Source organism: Phasianus colchicus, chromosome Z (assembly GCF_987193195.1).
Source record: "Phasianus colchicus chromosome Z, bPhaCol1.hap1.1, whole genome shotgun sequence".
NCBI lineage: Eukaryota > Metazoa > Chordata > Aves > Galliformes > Phasianidae > Phasianus > Phasianus colchicus.
In genome coordinates this window covers 90,228,628-90,235,846 of record NC_143476.1, presented here as the reverse complement: position 1 = coordinate 90,235,846, position 7,219 = coordinate 90,228,628, and positions in this window count along the sequence as shown.

Below are 7,219 nucleotides of genomic sequence, written 5' to 3'. Positions count from 1 at the left end.
TCACAGCCAGATCAGCGTGGTTAATGGCAGTTCTGCAATCAGCCTCGCTGTGTGTCACATCGGAGCAGCCATTACTGCATTTTAAAAGGCTGAATTACTGTGTTGTTTGTATTAAATCTTAATGCTGTTCTGGATAACAATAATGTTTTCCCTTGGAGGTAAGCGCTGAATAGAGTTTGTGTTCCTGAGTATAAAAACCAGACGGGGTTTCAGTGAGATTGCCTGAATTCAGGCAATTTTAGAGAGGTTAGATGTACCCAAAAGTAATTTCAAACCTGTCTGAAATGAAATAATACATTTTCTCCCTGGCTGTATTGTTATGGTGAAGTCCTTTTTATGAGTTATGAGAGGTTAATGGTGTGCTGTCATGTTAATTACAGAAAATAATGTACTCTCACAGCTGACCTTTTCAGAAAAGACAACAAAGGTTTACATTTGTCTGTGGCTGGAAAAAGAACGGGAACTGCTTTGTGTTTGCTTGTTTTGGGCAGTCCCTTTCCCAGTGACCATTGCAGCATGGTGAGAGCATCACCCTGGGAATGTGGGATACATATTGCCATAGGAATTCATTTGTGTACGTTTCCAATACATCTGGAAGAAAACCAGAGATGCACAGCCAAAAAATAACTGAGCCTGATTCTCTCCATCACTTCTATGTTCACGAGGACAAGAATATTGCCCTGTTATTCCATGTTTCTCCCAACACAGCCCAGATGGTATATCTCTTAGCAGGGACACCTGACCCAGTCACCCTGTGTATTCAGTGATGCAAACTGACCTGCAGACTTTAAAAAAAAAAATTGTAGCTCTTGGCTAAATCAGAATTTCACAGGCATCAACGTATTTTAGAGGAATGTTATTTGGATTTCATTTGCTCGTAATGCCCCTCCGAAAATTCCTGGCCCATAGGTGTTTTATTTTTTCCTTCTCTGCAATTAAGAACCTGTTTAGCCAATGAAGCCTCTGTTGGCCCCTGGCATCGCTGTTGAGCTGGGAGAGCTTTCCCATTTCCCCAGGTGATGGTGACAGCAATAGGTATAATGGCCTCATTTGGATAATTCAGTACTTGCTTGGCATATCTGGTTTCTCTGGTGACACTCTGACATTCATGCTTGACTTCTTCACCTCTCAGATAATAAATGAAAGAGGTTTCACCTTGTTGGCAGCACTGGCTTTTGGCCCAATATCTTTCCTGACATTGAGTAGCTGAGAAATTAAATTACCTAATTACCTGGCCGGCTCCCTAATGGATGCCATTAATTACGGCTTTTAAGAGAAGTTGTTTTTATTCTTAATCCATGTGAGAATTGCTTCCTTTGGCCTACCATAGCCAATTCCTTCCTTTCCCAATCTTCTCTGATCTCCAGTCTTTTGTGAGCTACTGCTAAGGCTGGCAGGTGGTGTTTTCTGCACTCTTAACCTCGTATCTCATAGCCAAAACGAAAATCCTGTTTGTGTTGTGGGCTGCTTTGTTTTTTGTTTGTTTTTCTGTTTCTTTGCCTAATGCTGTTACATTACTGATGGTCGTGATTTACTCTTATGTCTATTTTCTTCCTTTAAATGAGAAGGGAAGTTCAGGTGAAGTGCTTTGCAGAAGGACTGTGCATCTCAGTGCTCCCTAAGCATGCCTTTTACTTGCAACTTGTTTTCATGGCACTTCCCAAGGGAAGATTTACTCCCAAGAGTAGTCAGGTTAATGAGAATCATAGAACATACCGAGCAGAAAGGAGCCCAGAAAGAACATCAAGTTCTTGTCCCTACACAGCACCACTCAAACCCTCTGTCTGAGAGTGGAGATGGGTGAAAATGCATCACTGTCCCTTCGTGGGAGCTATCTGGAAAGCATGAGTCTGATGCCCTTCCTTTCCTTAAGTCTCTCCACTGGAATCAGAAGCCCTCTGTACAAATGGGCATGGGGCAGGCAGACTAAGTTGGGAAGAAGCATGAAACTCATGGCTCTTAGAGGTCAGGGATGGCTTTGGTTCTTCGTGATGAAGAAAAGTAGCTGAGAAAGAAGATAAGGACTAGGACAGTGGCACTGGGTTGGCTGTGGTGTCCATCCGCAGTGATGTGGATGAAGGCAGCAGTGATGTGCTCTGTGCCACTGGGATGGGAATAAAGCTCTTGGGTTTGCTTGGATCTACTCTGCATTAGGTAGGGCTTCAGCAGTGTTAGATTCTATTGATCTCATCGCTTCAATTCATGCTTTAAATCTCGCTGTGCTCAATACCTTGCAAAACTGAGCACTTTTGGCTCTTTACCTTGATGCAGTGCCTGGATATCACTGGTTTTCTGCTGATGTCCCTGTCACTTGGTCATGGTTATTGCTTCTCATCCTCATCTATGATATTTTTCATTGATGGAGAGAAAAGTATTTCCAAGGACAAGATGGAACAGGCTGCACAGAGAGGTGGTGGTGCCCCATCCCTGCAGACAGCCAAGGTCAGGCTGGATGGGCTCTGAGCACTGCTGGAGCTGTGGGTGTCCCTGTGCACTGCAGGGAGTGGCACCTGATGGCCTTTAAGGGTCCTTCCCTGCTCAAACCATTCTGTGGTTCTATGATTCTAAAGTGGATGTGTTAAGAAAAGCTGGGTTGCATAGCTTGCTGGCAAAACAGATAGGTCAAAGTTTTAGATAGGTTGATTTCTTTCTGGGGGGAACTTTAAAGCAACTTCTATGAAAGCTGGAGTACAGTATGCTGTGGAAGATCTTAGTATGTCATACAGAAATGGCCGGTGCTCAGCTCTCTTCCCAGTTTTGATGGTCAGATTGATGTGTATTATGATCAAAAGGAACAGAGGAATGAGACGCTGAGGCTGAATCTCTCATTCTTTTGGAATCAGCAGGACTCAAACTATGAGTCTTAAAGGCAAACTTCCTTCAGCAGGGAATCATCTATGATACCAGTAATTGTGCAGCCAGCCCTTGTAAAGGCATTACTACAACTGGGATAAATAGGATTAAAGCCCTATAAGCAGTTTATCCAGCTGGTGATCTAGACTCTTGTGCATCTACGTGCAAACAAAACTTCTGGCCTCTGCAGGGCTTATTTTCTTACCATTTTGTTAAAAGGCAGTTGGAGAAGCAGGTGAAAACATGGCCAGCTCCTTTCACCTTTCCTCTCTTTGCAGAACACTTTACCAAGGTGACTGGGATTACGTTCTTCCAAACCCCATGCTGCACATCTCCTTCAGCACTCGGGTTTGTTTCATCAGTGAGACCCCCCCTGCTTATGCAAAAAAAGCTTCCAACCGGGTTTTTTCTTGTATTTGTTGAGTACACACTGGCTCTGCTTGACTTTCTTAGGGCACGCGATATGCTGCAATCACGTTCCAATCTGTTTTAATAGCGGCTAGCTGATTCTTAGCTGGGTTTAACCCCCGTGAATTAAACTGATAGAAGTGCGCATCTCTTTCACCAGCGTTGCGTTCCGTTGTTTCCATCAGAAGTGTCGTCAGGCTCCTGCTAACGGAGCATCCCTCTCGGCTAAGCCCCGTGCTACCAGCAGAGGCCGTCGTGCCCATACGCTTGAAGGCAGCGAGCTCCCACCGCAGCCCACGGCCACGTCAAACCTTTCCCTCCTGCCTCTGGGATGGCTCGGGTTCGTAACACAGCATCCCAAACCGCCTCTCGGTGAGCTGATGAGATCGCAATGCAGATGCGGATTTTGCCGTTATTTCAGTGTAAGGAGTTAAAAAGAAAAACAGAACAGAACAAAAGAAAACAACCCACAAGAATGAGTAGTCATCTGGGTCTGGAAGGGGAAGCAGAACTGTGAGCAGGCACTGTGAGGTCTGATTAAATCTGCCATGATTGGTGCTGCAGCACCAGCAAGGGACCCCCCAGCACCTCCTCTCTCCAGCCTCATCTACACAGAAAGGAAAGGAAATGGCTGCGTTATAGGAATCCTTTGGTTTTTATTTCTGAATTTATTTTCCAAAGGAGATGTGCTCTGTGAGAGTGTTCTAAATGTCTAGAGCACACTGGGATGCTGCTCCACTGCTATCACATGCACAGAAAATAAAACCCAGCAATGATACAGCTGTGGCTGTGGCTGTGCCCTGAGCCCTGGGGCTGGCTGGTGCTGAGCATCTCTTCACCTCCATCCTCATTGAGCATATGGGTAACCAAAAGAATAGCTGAATGTAAACCCTTTTTCTTTAAATGAATCCACAACAGTGCAATGAGCATAACAGACCTTAAAAGCAGAGCTGTGTATATTGAAAAAATAACCTTTCTTGAAGCAAGAGGCATCACTGTGTTTCTGCCTTGGAACAATCCTGCTTTGGGGTGTGGGATTCCTCGGTGCGATGCCTGGTTAGAGGGCATCTGGATTTTATGGTAAACAACACAACATAGGATAAGCATGGAAAGGAGTGAATGGAAAAGGATGAGCTAAAGAAAAGGTGTGTTCTTCCTTTGCCTGAAGTATTGGGGGTAATTCCAGCTCAAGCACTGCACAGGTTTTAGCAGCCCAAGAGAAAAAAAAAAAAAAAAAAAAAGGTTAAAGGTGAGTTAGGAGCTCAAAGAGCCCAATTCTGACTTAATAGACTGCAGCATGTCTGTAATCCAGCTTGTGTCTCTGAGCTCACAGCACTGCGGTGACTTTTGGCCTGCCTTTTGGGATGGGGATTTGGGGGAACCTCCTGCTGAACCCACAGTGAGAATCCAACTCAGTAGAAATACTGGTGACAGTTGTAACTAATGGTCCTCACCAATAGCTCGGTTGTTTTCCTGTAGTTCTTTACGCACCAATAAATCTCATTGTTCTTCTCCCAGCTGTTATTCACCCCAAGAACAAAAGCAAGCCCGAGCTTTCTCAGCACATCACTTTAAATAAAACAACAGAAGAAGGAAGCATTATGGAGCAAAGTCTGAATGAGACATGGCAAATCCCTCTTCTCCCTCTGATCCCCATCACTTCAGCTCATTGGTTAAGAGGCTTTTTCCTGACTTCTACCTGAGGTTCTGCTCTGCTTCAGCAGGAGGAAGTAACCTGTGATGCTAGGAGAAGCTCGGAGGGATATCTCCCACTGGAGCAGCTCTTTTTCAGGTCCTGTGGTGTCCAGCTGCTGCTTCTAGCATCTTGGATGTGCCTCTTTCCATCACCCTGCTCATTAAACTGGGGACATTTGTGTGTACAGCCAGGCTTCATCTCCGGATGGTGCTGCAGCAAAGGGCACAATCAGCCTGAGGATGTTCTTAGGAATGTCCTGAGCACCCTAAAACTTGTGTTAAACCTCTCAGTGTGGGAGGAAATGGTATTGCTTCCTGCACCAACAGACCTGCTGCAGGTAACTTACTATGGGAGGGGCAAGGAGATGATATTACAGAAGGTATTTTTAGGCTGGAAGGGAGCAGTCCTGCAGCTGGATTGCCTGCCCTGAGTAATTACAGCAGTGCTTTTTGGTCTGAGAAGTTGATGCTGTCAGCATTTTGCTGCAGGGAGCTGGAGCCACTCAGAGCAGCAGTGTGCAGGGATGTTTTTTGATGAAGTGTTTACCTTGTGGAAGCATAACAGAGATATGAGCTTTGCTTTTCTCAGAGATCCCACGATTTTTCTTTTTCTGAAAGCTATTTTTTTTTTTTATTGTTCTTTTTTTTTTTTTCTCTTCTTTGGAAAGGTTGTCTCTTCTGAGACCAGCATCCCTCTGGTCTCCACTGTGCCATCAATCACATGCATATATCAGAAGCAGCCTGAACAGGAGCTCTGTGTGCTTTCCCACTGCTTTTCAGATAACACAGGTTCAGAAATAGGCCCCAGCATTTCAGCAAGGGAAAGTTATCTTTTTAGGAAGGACAGTGCTTTTTTTTTTTTTTTTTTTTCTCCCTTCTTGATGTGATTTTCAGATCTTGGAAAAGCCATATTCTGTTTCATCTCAAACCTGTGCTTAACCTACTTGGAAGCTGTCCCTGAATAATTTGCTTTATCATGTTTAATAGTAACATTTCCATTCAGTAACAGAGGCCATGACAGATAGGGTGCATTTTTAAAAATTACTGTTCACTTTACATTGCTGCAAACTGATGCCTGATGAATGCTGCTGAGGAGAGGAGGGATGCTCCCCATCAGCTCTTGACTGGAGCCATGCTGCTGCTGTCCTACTCATAGAATCATTAAGTTTGGAAGAGACCTCCAAGATCTCCCAAGCCCAACCTACAGCCCACTGCCCAGTCCCCATGTGCCACATCTCCATGGCTCATGAACACCTCCAGGGATGAGGACTCCACTTCTCTGGGCAGTTTCTGCCACTACCTGATCACTCATGTTGCACATCCTACCATTAAAACACCTTTTCCTCATGTTCCACACAATCCAGCCTTGGTGCTGCTCCTCCTTCAAAGCTGGCAGATAGAAACCCCAATATTTGTCTAAGAGGACTTTCAAACCTCATGTATTAGAGGCTTAGCATGGCTAAACCCTCTGATATATCATGTAGTACTTAACAAGATGTCAATCTGGGCTGCAAACCACCCAGCACGTGACATTTAATTCACCATTTGAGGAACCCTGTTTTTCCTGTGTTATTTTTATTTTTTTAATCGTCTTTTGCTGTCAGGTTCCTGCTCCTGACTGCAGCTGAGATTGACTTGGTCTTGTGTTGGTCCTTCCCTTCCCTGCTCTGAAAGAAAAAGCAGCTGGAGCTGCACACCAACCCCTTGTGTGTGTGCCTGTGATGTTGGGTGAGCTTGATGCTGATGTCCTCAGGTTCTGGGATGAATTGTGCTCCAATGTCCTTCCAACCATCATAGAATCATAGAATTGTTTAAGTTGGAAGGGACTCTTAAAGGCCATCCAGTCTAACTCTGTGCAGTGAACAGGGATGTCTGCAGGGATGGACTTTCCACAACATCATGTTGCATCATTCATTTTTCCTTTTCTCATCTCTTTCACCTCCATGTTTGCATGTGAGAAATGCCAGATTCCTGTGCTTGTGCTTGTGTTCACTTATTAATCTGAGCTTTAATTCCCTTTGGTTTGCATAAAGGGGCCATTTTAAGGACAACTTATGCAAAAGCTATGCAGCGTTTTCTTCTTCTACGCGTTGTATTTATTTTATTGAATGCTGATTTTTCATTTGGCTGGAAGTATGGCTTGATTTCTGGCAGATGGATGCAGGAATGAGTTGCTGATGCTATGGAGGTCTCCTGACCTCCATAGAGATCCTGGAGATGTTCATGATTTCTGGTCACAGAAAATCCATGTGAAGTTGAGACC